This window comes from Anolis carolinensis, chromosome 3 (genome assembly GCF_035594765.1).
Source record: "Anolis carolinensis isolate JA03-04 chromosome 3, rAnoCar3.1.pri, whole genome shotgun sequence".
Lineage (NCBI taxonomy): Eukaryota > Metazoa > Chordata > Lepidosauria > Squamata > Dactyloidae > Anolis > Anolis carolinensis.
Genome location: NC_085843.1, coordinates 6,834,376 through 6,847,255, shown reverse-complemented (window position 1 = coordinate 6,847,255; position 12,880 = coordinate 6,834,376).

Below are 12,880 nucleotides of genomic sequence, written 5' to 3'. Positions count from 1 at the left end.
AATAAAACAGTCATTAAAATCAACATGCAGCATAAAATGTTAAAAACAGGAGACTAATTCATAGATCTAGGCCAAAGTGCAGAATATTCCGAAATGGGGAGAGGTAGTTTCACAGCTAAAATGGACAATAAAGTGCAATGTAATAATGGCAACGCATCAACAATGGAGCTATTTTAGAATGGGCAGATAAATCAAACCCACAACAATTAAACATCAAAGGCCTTTTGGAAGAGCCAGGTTTTTAGGCTCTTCCGGAAGGATAGGAGGGTAATTGTTTGCAATTCTCACACTCCTCCGAACCCTGAATTCCAAACAGGCAGCTCAATCTAAGGAACCTGTTTCGTCAAGGTCAGCCTGCTCGTTAGTTTGCTGAGCCTCGTTATCAGACTGAGAACTGTCCTCCTTTCCCAAGTCCATTTGCACCTGGCTAGTTTCAGTATCAACAACCTCATTCCTTGCTGTGGGAAAATGAACTTGCACTCTCTGTTCCTCATCTTCTGCAACAGGAACATTTTGAAACTGACTTTGAACCTGAATCCCATCATCCTCATCAAAGTCAATCTGAGGTTCCAGCTGAGTCACAACAAGTGGTTTTGTTGTTGTTCCGGCTTCATCAAAGAAGCCATGGTTGCCCTGTGTCTGCAAGATTTAAGACAGGAGATTGAGGAGCAGGTGACTTAGAGGTCTCTCATTGATAGGGTCACCCAAATCAAAGTCAACTGGAAGGCAATGAACAATATCACTGACTTATTGAGATCCTATGAACAAGAATCCTCCAAGAGCTTTGCTCGCCAACAGCATTACCTTGGTCTTGCAAACTCAGTTGAGGAAGGATCTATACTATCAAAGAATCCAGATTATTTCCTTTGAAGTAGATTATATGAGGCTGGATCTACACTACCATTTACTACTACACTACCATTGTGAAACTCGGTGGTTGCTGTCACAGGACATCCAACTCTTTGTCACGCAACTCAGATGTTCCCACCTCAACATCTTTAAACTTACTCGCCCAACGATGCACAGGACTCACATCAACACAATCCCCATAAACAGCTTGCATTCTCTGATGAATCTCCTTTGGGGTGACACCTTCTGCTGTCAAGAATTCAGTGACTGCACATTGCTTAAGTTGCATTGACCAAACTTCTGCACAGGGATCCATACTTCACACTTTAACAACACAACCGTTCAATGCTAAGGCTTCCCGCCAAATGGAACTGTAGAGGAGAGTCTACTGAACAAGCCAGGACCTGCCACTTACCAATACTGCTATCTATTGAGGAGTTACGAAGGGGGAGGCATTACTTTTCGTTCAACCCTCATATATAACTTTATCTGGGTTGGTACAGGAAGTCACCTATCTTTGTATACACATAAACAATGGACCCGATGATTACCTGGCTTGGGAAATGGCCAGAGGGGTTTTCACAGTCTTCCTGATCTCAGGAGAGATCCTGGATATTTGGCTGTCTCTGGGCTACATCTTGAAACATTTTATACATTTCCCATATAAGAAATAAATACCGTACACAACTGAAAGATACAAGTGATACAGAAAGTCATGAAAAATAGAAACAACGTATTAAAGAGTTAGAAGCTATAGAGTATTTTGTGGGGTAAAGCTGCCAATGGTCCATTCCTGATCTCCTAATGCTTTGAACTTGCAAAAGTCTGGAAAAAGTAGATCATATATTTATTTCTGAGCCCTTGGAGAACTATAAATCCTCGGGGAGGGGGGGTTTATTAAGTTTATTAAGTTCAATTTATCCAGTTTATTAAGTTCCATTATTTTTCACAATTAGTCCTTTGCACCCATGATATGTCCAAAGCACAATAACCACACCTTCCAATTTGGTTTCTAGTGAGAGTTCAGATTTGATTGACTCTAGCACCCATTTATTCATATTTTATAACAGCCCATTATATCTACAGCACCACATTTGAAATGAGTTGGTTTTCTTCCTATCAGCCTTTTTCCACTGCCCAGCTTTCCCAAGTACAGTAGAGTCTCACTTATCCAACATAAACGGGCCGGCAGAATGTTGGATGAGCGAATGTGTTGGATAATGAGGAGGCATTAAGGAAAAGCCTATTAAACATCAAATTAGGTTATGATTTTACAAATGAAGCACCAAAACATCATGTTAGACAACAAATTTGGCAGAAAAGGTAGTTCAATATGCAGTAATGCTATGTAGTAATTACTGTATTTATGAATTTAGCACCAAAATATCACAATATATTGAAAACATTGACTACAAAATTGCGTTGGATAATCCAGAACGTTGGATAAGCGAGTGTTGGATAAGTGAGACTCTACTGTATACGTAAACATAGGAAATATGATAGCATGGATTCTTGTGACTTTGGTGCTTAAAGACGTGTCTGTACATTTGTGGATCATATCTATTTCCCTTATGGTTCCTGTTTATTATTAGTAGTAGTAGTAGTAGTAGTGGTAGTAGTATTTTTACCCTGCTTTTTCTCTGTCAAAGGAGAGTAAAAATGGATAACATTAAAAACCATAATGCGTGAATTAAAACGTAATGCACATAAACATTAAAATAGAATTTAATGTAGATATATTAAAATACTGTATATACTTGAGTATAAGGCTAGTTTTTCAGCCCTCTTTTTAAGACTGAAAAAGCCCCCCTTGGCTTATATTTGGGTCCTGGTTGGCTTATATTTGGGTCAGCTTATACTCGAGAATATATGGTACATGTATTATTTTTCTCTATTATTATTGGTATTGTTACATTTATTATTTTTCTCTATTATTGTTGCTACTATTACATTTATTTTACTCTATTTTTATTGTTATTATTCATACATTTATTATTTCACTCTGATATTATTATTGTTGTTGTTGTTGTTGTTGCATTTATTATTTTACTCTATTATTACATGTATTATTTTCCTGTATTTATTATTATTCCATGTATTATTTTACTTTATTATTATTAAAAGGATACATAAGCACATTTACATTGAAGAAGATGAGAATAAGAATTTGATCAGAGTCGGAGAGTCTTCTCTTAAATTTGAGCTTGATGTAAATATTCAAAAACATTTCACCTACTGATGCCGCAATTAATGTAATTTTATTGGTATCTATTTTTATTTCTGAAATTTACCACCCTCGCCTTATACTGGAGTCAATGTTTTCCCAGTTTTTTTGTGGTAAAATTAGGTGCCTCGGCTTATATTCGGGTCGACTTATACTCGAGTATATATGGTACATAGTTAAAACCAATAAAACCATGAAACAAATATATTAAACTACTTAAGAAAACAGCACCTGGCTTGGTCTTAACGTATTAAGGTGCATTTCCACTGTAAATTAATACAATTTTACACAACTTGAATGGCTATGGTTTAATGTTATGGAATCCTGGTAGTTCTAGTTTTACAAGGTCTTTAATCTGAGCCTGAGTCCCTCATTTTGGCTTGAGTTCAAATCTGAACTCTCACTAGAAGCCAAATTGGAAGGTATTGTGGTTATTATGCTTTGGGTGCAAAGGACTAATTGTGAAAAAGAATGGCACTTAATAAGCTGGATAGCAATGTTGTTGAACCATGGAACCACCCTCGAGGATCTATAGTTCTCCAATGGCTCAGAAATAAATATATGATTTATTTTTTCTAGATTTTTGCAAGTTCAAGACATTAGGAGACCACGAATGGACCAGTGGCAGCTTTACCCCACAAAATACTCGATAGCTTCTAACTCTTTAATACACTGTTTCTATTTTTCATGACTTTCAGTGTAACTTGTATCTTTCAATTGTGTACTGTATCTATTTCTTATACGTGAAATGTATAAAATGTTTCAAATACGTAGCCCAGAGACAGCCAAATATCTAGGACCCTGCGGAGACAATCTCCTGAGAACAGGAAGACTGTGAAAACCCCTCTGGCCATTTCCCAAGCCAGGTAATCAGTGCTCCAGAACCAATTGTTTTGGAGCACTCAAAATATTATATTATTGTATTTTGTAGTAAGCTGAGTTGATTCATGTGATAGCTTTACAATACAATCGCAGTGCTGTAATACCACTTTAAGGTAAAGGTAAAGGTTTCCCCTGAAGTTAAGTCCAGTCATGTCTGACTCTGGGGGTTGGTGCTCATCTCCATTTCTAAGCCAAAGAGCCGGCGTTGTCCGTAGACACCTCCAAGGTCATGTGGCCGGCATGACTGCATGGAGCGCCGTTACCTTCCTGCCAGAGAAGTACCTATTGATCTACTCACATTGGCACGTTTTCGAACTGCTAGGTTGGCAGAAGCTGGAGCTGACAGCGGGCGCTCACCCCGCTCCCGGGATTTGAACCTGGGACTTTTCAGTCTGCAAGTTCAGCAGCTCAGTGCTTTAACACACTTCGCCACCGGGACTCTTAATACCACTTTAGGTGCTATGATTTCATTCTGGGATTTGCAGCACAGGAATCCTGAGATTTGTAGTGCAGTGTTTAGGATTCTCAGTGTAACTGACACTTCTCAATGCGATGGAATCCTGGAAGCTGCAGTTTTGCAACTTCTCTGTCAAAGAGTGTTGGCGCCTCGCCAAACTACAACTCCCAGGATCCCATCACATTGAGCCATGGCAATTCAGGTGGTGTCAAATTGCAGCAATTGTACACTGTAGAGACGCACGTTTAGTTGGCTGGGGCACATTTTGTAACACAGGCCACTTTCTGCATCCTTGTCTTGTCATAGGTCTGGCTTCAGGCCGGGGCATGGTACCGAGACAGCCTTGGTCGCCTTAGTCGATGATCTTCGCCGGGAACTGGACAGGGGGAGTGTGTCCCTGCTGGTTCTGCTGGACCTCTCAGCGGCCTTCGATACTGTCGATCACGGTATCCTTCTGGGGCGCCATCTACATAAAGCCGCTGGGAGAGATCATCCAGAGTTTCGGGGTGAGGTGTCATCTGTACGCAGATGATGTCCAGCTCTGTCACTCCTTTCCACCTGTCACTAAGGAGGCTGTTCAGGTCCTGAACCGGTGTCTGGCCGCTGTGTCGGACTGGATGAGGTCGAACAAATTGAAATGGAATCCAGACAAGACGGAGGTCCTCCTGGTCAGTCGTAAGGCTGAACAGGGAATAGGGTTACAGCCTGTGCTGGATGGGGTCACACTCCCCCTGAAGACACAGGTTCGCAGTCTGGGGGTTCTCCTGGACTCATTGCTGAGCCTGGAGCCCCAGGTCTCAGCGGTGGCCAGGGAAGCATTTGCACAACTTGTGCACCAGTTGCACCCATACTTTGGGAAGTCTGACTTGGCCACGGTGGTCCACACTCTGGTTACATCCCACCTGGATTACTGCAACGCGTTCTATGTGGAGCTGCCATTGAAGATGGCCCAGAAGCTCTAACTAGTACAATGGGCGGCAGCCAGTTTAATAACTGGGGCGGCTTACAGGAAGCGTACCACCCCCCTGCTAAGCCAGCTCCACTGGCTGCCGATATGCTACCGAGCCCAATTCAAAGTGCTGGTTTTGGCCTACAAAGCCCTAAATGGTTCTGGTCCAACTTACCTGTCCGAACGTATCTCCTCCTACGAGCCTACGAGAACTTTAAGATCATCTGGAGAGGCCCTGCTCTCGATCCCGCCCGCCTTGTAGGTGCGGGTGGTGGGGATGAGAGACAGGGCCTTCTCGGTGGTGGCTCCTCGGCTGTGGAACTCCCTCCCCAGCGACATCCGGCAAGCTCTATCCCTTCTGGGGTTCAGAAAGAATCTGAAGACCTGGTTATGCGCGGAAGTGCTTAAAGAATAAGTCTTTACTGGCTTCAACTTACTCTGGAATAAAGGTTTTTGTACAAGGTCTGGTGGACGAATGGCATAAGCGTTTTGCACTATTTTAAATTGTGTATATTGTATATTATAATTGTTTTAACTGTTTTAATGTTTATTTTATTGTACTATGGTGTATTGGCATAAATTGCCAGTCTGTAAGCCGCCCTGAGTCCCTGCAGGTGAGAAGTGCGGGGTAGAAATGATAGAAATAAATAAATAAATAAATAAATAAATAAATAAATAAATAAATAAATAAATAAATAAATAGGTTGTTGAATCTGGCTCTCTGCATTCCCCATGAATCCAGCTTCCCAACCAGAGGAGGAGAAATGTCAGCTCCAGCCTGGGTGTGCCTCCGATTGTGAAATGTCTGGGCAAAAGTCATTCGGGTGGGTCAGGCCGCCTAGTCGGAGCTGACTAATCTAATTTTCGCAAATGTAATTTTCTTTTGCATCATCTGAGCAGCCGCAGCTCAAAGCTGCAGCGAAGCGGCACAGACGTCTTCCTAACAACGGCAACAGCAAAGCAATGTTTGCTGAAGTAGATGTGATCAAATGTTACCCCAGGAACAAGCACGGTTGTGCACCAACCAGCACTTAGCATCGCAACTCAAAACGAAGCAGGTTTCAACTGCGTCTCTAGAAACAAAGAGTTGGAGAAAACCCCAAGTGCCATCCAGTCCAAACCCATTCTGTCGTATAAGAATGTACAATAATAACTAAACTCAGCTGTCTATTCTAAACAATATACACCACGATAAAGGTTTTTCTATCTGAAAAATATACACCACGATAAAGGTTCAAAACATAGAACACAATATGTATATTAGAGCATCATATACATAATAATGTTAACATTAATACAACTGATAACCAAATTCTGTCAGCTGTAGTGGCACACAGTCGTAACTTACAAAGATTTATAGACTGCAGGGTGTAAATGCAGTCAATTAGCCGTAGCTTCAGTTTGTTGACAATAAATGGTCAAATAGATGTTATTTTAGAGTAGCTGGCTGTGAGCCCTTTTGAGGAGACCAGTTCTGATGTCAGCATTGTCAGTAGTATGTAACTTCTCTAAAGCTGAGCCAACAATACAGATATTCAAAACATTGCCACTTACCAGATGAAACTGGAGTAAACCTGGGAACCAGTAGTAACGGCTAATTGACTGCATTTACAACCTGAGGAGTCCTACAGAATTGCTCCAAGACTACAGAGATTTTGATTTGTTTTGACTCCAAGCCAGGTTTGAGCCAATTGATTTGCACACTGATATATTTAGTTTTACAGCATATTACATGCATTTGGAGAGACTGAATGTACACATACTGTGTTGCTAACAAACTTTGGTTGGAGTCTTGTTGATATATGTTTGATATATGTTTTATACTGAAAACTGCTCTGTGTAGCATTTAAATCTGGATGACTGCAGTCTATAAATCTTTGTAAGTTACAACTGTGTGCCACTACAGCTGACAGAATGTGGTTATCAGTTGTATTATTGTTTGTATTATTGTTAACACTATTATGTATATGATGCTCTAATATACATATTGTGTTCTATGTTTTGAACCTTTATTGTGGTGTATATTTTTCAGATATTGTATAAGAATGTACAACTTAAGCATTCACTACACTCCAAGGCAGTGAGTTCCACTGTTGAGCTGTTCTTACAGTCAGGAAGTTTTTTTTTCTTCTAATATTTAGATGGAGTCTTTTTTCCTGCCATGTGAATCCATGGCTCAGTGTCTTCGCAGCAGAAAACATTCTTGCACCCTCCTCCATATGACATCCTTTCAAATAGTGCAGCTCTCCGTATCCATGGATTCTGTATCCATGGATTCCACCATTCACAGTTTTCAGACGCTCCCCTCCAAAATAACAATTCCCAAAAGCAAAACTTGATTTTGCCATTTTATACAAAGAACACCATCGTACCAAGCCATATCCATGCATTTTGGTATCCACAGGCATCCTAGAAGCAAACCCAGACACATACCAAGAGTCCAATATATTTACAGGATACTGTAAAGTGTTTGAAACTGCATTATATGATCAGTATGGGTCTACACCAGCCATATAATGTACCGTATATACTCGAATATAAGCCGACCCGAATATAAGCCGAGGCACCTAATTTTGCCACAAAAAAACTGGGGAAAAATTGACTCCAGTATAAGCCGAGGGTGGTAAATTTTAGAAATAAAAATAGATACCAATAAAATTACATTAATTGAGGCATCGGTAGGTGAAATGTTTTTGAATATTTACATAAAGCTCAAATTTAAGATAAGACTGTCCAACTCTGATCAAATCATTATTCTCATCTTCAATGTAAATGTGCTTATGTATCCTTTTAATAATAATTGAGTAAAATAATAAATGTAATAATAATAATAATAAATACAGGAAAATAATTCAAGTAATAAATAGAGTAAAATAATGCATGTAATAATAATAATAATAATAATAATAATAATAAGATCAGAGTGAAATAATAAATGTAATTATTATTATTATTATTATTATTATTATTATTATTATTATTATTATTATTATTATTATTGGGTGCCATGCCAAAAGATCTCAGCTGGCATTTGGAAACAATAGACATTGACAAAATTATGATCTGCCAGCTGCAAAAGGCCACCCTACTGGGATCTGCGTGCATCATCCGAAAATACATCACACAGTCCTAGACACTTGGGAAGTGTTCAACTTGTGATTTTGTGATACGAAATCCAGCATATCTATCTTGTTTGCTGTGTCATAATAAAATAATAATAATAATAATAATAATAATAGAGTAAAATAATTGTAATAGTAGCAACAATAATAAAGAAAAATAATAAATGTAATAATACCAATAATAATAATAAAGAAAAATAATAAATGTACCATATATTCTCGAATATAAGCTGACCCAAATATAAGTCAACCAGGACCCTCACCCGAGTATAAGCCGAGGGGGGCTTTTTCAGTCTTAAAAAAGGGGCTGAAAAACTAGGTTTATACTCAAGTATATACAGTACAGTAGAGTCTCACTTATCCAACATAAACGGGCCAGCAGAACGTTGGATAAGCGAATATGTTGGATCATAAGGAGAGATTAAGGAGAAGCCTCTTAAACATCAAATTAGGTTATGATTTTACAAATTAAGCACCAAAACAACATGTTATACAACAAATTTGATAGAAAAGGTAGTTCAATAGGCAGTAATGCTACGTAGTAATTACTGTATTTACGAATTTAGCACCAAAATATCACGATGTATTGAAAACATTGACTACAAAAATGCGTTGGATAATCCAGAACGTTGGATAAGCGAATGTTGGATAAGTGAGACTCTACTGTACTTTCAAACTGGATTGTATGGCAGTGTAGGTCCAGCCCCCCAAAAAAGCAAACAGCGTCCTTCCATTGATAGGAAAAGGCCAGGAAGAAGTGTGCTGAATAATCCCATTAAATCAAATCAAACTGAACCTTTGTCCTCTCCCAACTTTGGAAGAGACCTTTCTGGCCTTTCCAAGCTGAATTTTAGCCTTTTAGGGCAGAAAGCCGAAATCCAGCCACTCTCCCATTGACTTCCCTCCCTACCAGCTGTTCCTCCATCTGCTGAAACTTCTCTTCTTCCACACCCCCAAATCCAAGCCTCCCCAATAACACGAATCCACCAATTATTAATAGTGCCATAAAGAATAAGCTTTTGGCACCTATTGATCAGACCTGGATGAGTTCAGTGAATGCATTGCTTTCAGGTTATGCAGAAGATATAGTTTTCCATAGTTTACAGTGTTGTTTGAAACAGCCTAAGGTTCTCAGGGTTGTTGTATGTTTTCTGGGCAGTGTGGCCATGTTCCAGAAGTATTCTCTTCTGACGTTTCGCCCACCTCTATGGCAGGCATCCTCAGAAGTTGTGAGGTATGGAGAAACTAAGCAAGGAAGGTTAATATATATCTGTGGAAAGTCCAGGGTGTGAGAAGAACTCTTTGTCAGTTGGAAGCCAGTGTGAATGTTGCAGTTAACCACCTTAATTAGCATTGGAAAGGTTCATCTCCTGGCTTTTCCTGCCTGGAGGCATCTTTTGTTCAGAGTCATTAGCTGCCCCTGGAACTCTTCTGTTTTCAGAGTGTTGCTTCTTATTTACTGTTCTGATTTTTCAGTTTTGTAATACTGGTAGCCAGATTGTGCTCATTTTCATGGTTTCCTCCTTTCTGTTGAAGTTGTCCACATGCTTGTGAATTTCAATGGCTTCTCTGCATAGTCCGACATGATAGTCGTTGGAGTGGTCGAGCATTTCTGTGTTCTCAAGTAATATACTGTGTCCAGGTTGGTTCATCAAGGGCTCTGCTATGGCTGATTTCTCTGGTTGAGTGGGTCTGCAGTGCCTTTCATGTTCTTTGACTCAGTTTGGGCAACACTGCGTTTGGTGTTCCCTCTGTAGACTTGTCCACAGCTGCAGGGTATCCGGTAGACTCCTGCAGAAGAGAGAGGATCCCTCTTGTCTTTCGCTGACTGTAGCATTTGTTGGATTTTCTTTGTGGGTCTGTAGATAGTTTGTAGGTTGTGCTTCTTCATCAGTTTGCCTATGCGGTCAGTGGTTCTCTTGATGTATGGTAAGAACACCTTTCCTCTGGGTGGATCTTTGTCTTGACTCACATGGCTTGTTCTTGGCCTTGCAGCTCTTCGGATGTCTGTGGTGGAGTCTCCATTGGCCTGTAGAGCCCAGTTTAGGTGGTTGAGTTCACCTTGGAGGAGGTGAGGTTCGCAGATTCTTTGTGCACGGTCTGTCAGGGCTTTGATTGTGCTTCTTTTTTGACTTGGGCGATGGTTGGAGTTTTTATGAAGGTATCTATCTGTGTGTGTAGGTTTTCTGTAAACTGTGTGGCCCAATTGTTGATTGGGTTTGCGGATGACCAGAACATCTAGAAATGGCAGTTTTCCTTCCTTTTCTTTTTCCATGGTGAATTGGATATTTGGGTGGATGCTGTTGGGGTGGTCCAGGAACTTGCTGAGTTCTTCCTCTCTCCATGGCTCCAAAGAAGTGGATTTTAAATAGAGGTTGGATGGCTATCTATCGGGGGTGCTTTGAATGTGATTTTCCTGCTTCTTGGCAGAGAAGTCGGACTGGATGGCCCATGAGGTCTCTTCTAACTCTATGGCTATATAATACTATTATGCACGCTGTACATGCTCAAGGTCTACCATGCTCTTATGCTTCAGTTTTTTGATATGGTACAGAAGAGACATAGGTAGATGATAGATAGATAGATAGATAGATAGATAGATAGATAGATAGATAGATAATCATAGAAAGTAGAAGCATCTCAAACAAAATCCATTGGCAGATGATCACCCAGTGATGCAAATTTCAGTAGTGACTTAGGGTCCATCTGTACTGTAGAATGAATGCAGTTTGATACCACTTTAACTGCTCTGGCTCAATGATATAGAATCCTGGGTGTTGTAGTTTTATAAGACTTCTCTTTTGCTAGTGACTAATCAAACTAATCAAAGGTCATGCTCAAGATCCTGCAAGGCAGACTCCAGCAAGACATGGAGCGAGAGCTGCCAGATGTCCAAGCTGGGTTCAGAAAAGGCAGAGGAACCAGAGACCAAATTGCCAATATCCAGATGCTGGATAATGGAGGAAGCCAGGGAATTTCAGAAAAACATCTATTTCTGCTTTATTGACTATTCTAAAGCCTTCAACTGTGTGGATCATAATAAACTATGGCATGTTCTTGGTGGTCTGGGGAGACCAAGTCACCTTGTCTGTCTCCTGAGAAATCTGTATAAAGACCAAGTGGCCACAGTCAGAACAGACCACGGAACAGGAGACTGGTTCCAGATTGGGAAAGGAGTGCGGACATCAGGGCTACATACTCTCACCCTCCCTATTCAACTTGTACGCAGAACACATCATGTGATGTGCGGGGCTTGAGGAATCCAAGGCCGGAGTTAAAATTTCTGGAAGAAACATTAACAATCTTAGGTATGCAGATGACACCACTCTGATGGCCGAAAGCGAGGAAGAGCTGAGGAGCCTTCTCACCACGGTGAAAGAAGAAAGTGCAAAAGCTGGGTTGCAGTTAAACATCAAGAAAACCAAGATCATGGCAACTACACCTATTGACAACTGGCAAATAGAAGGAGAAAACGTGGAGGCAGAGATAGACTTTGTATTTCTAGGAGTGAAGATTCCTACAGCCAGGAAATCAGAAGACGTTTCCTTCTTGGGAGGAGAACAATGGCCAACCTTGTCAAAAGAGTGAAGAGCAGAGACATCACACGGGCAACAAAGGTTCGCATAGTCAAAGCCATGGTATTCCCCATAGGAACCTATAGATGTGAGAGCTGGACCGTAAGGAAGGCTGAGCGAAGGAAGAGAGACGCTTTTGAACTCTGGTGCTGGAGGAAAATCCTGAGAGTGCCTTGGACCTTGGCAAGAAGATCCATCCAGTCCATCATCCAGGAAATAATGCCCAGTGGCTGCTCACTGGAGGGAAGGATATTAGAGGCAAAGCTGAAGTATTTTGGCCACATCATGAGGAGACAGGAAAGCTTGGAAAAGATCACGATGCTGGGGAAAATGGAAGGAAAAAGGAAGAGAGGCCGACCAAGAGCAAGATGGATGGACGGTATCCTTGAAGTCACTGGCTTGACTTTGAAGGAACTGGGGGCGGTGACGGCCAACTGGGAGCTCTGGCCTGGACTGGTCTGTGAGGTCACCAAGAGTCGGAAACGACTGAACAACTGAGCAGCAATCAAACTACATTGCCCAGGAACTCATAACATTTGAGCTGTGGCAGTTAAAGTGCTATCAAATTGCATTAATTCTACTAGATGCACCCTTGAACCATGGTCTCTGCAGCAATTATTTTTGTCAACCTGATCTACCTTACAGGGCTGTTGGAAAGTAAACAACTGTGTAACCACCATTGTCTGGGAAAATCTGGGGATTGTAGTCTGACAAATAAAACTGTTTCCATCACTTTGCCTTTTGCGGCATTTCCAAACACTCCCTCTTTTTCCATCTACTCACCCATTGTGCTGGGAAAAAATATTTATTACATTTATGTAT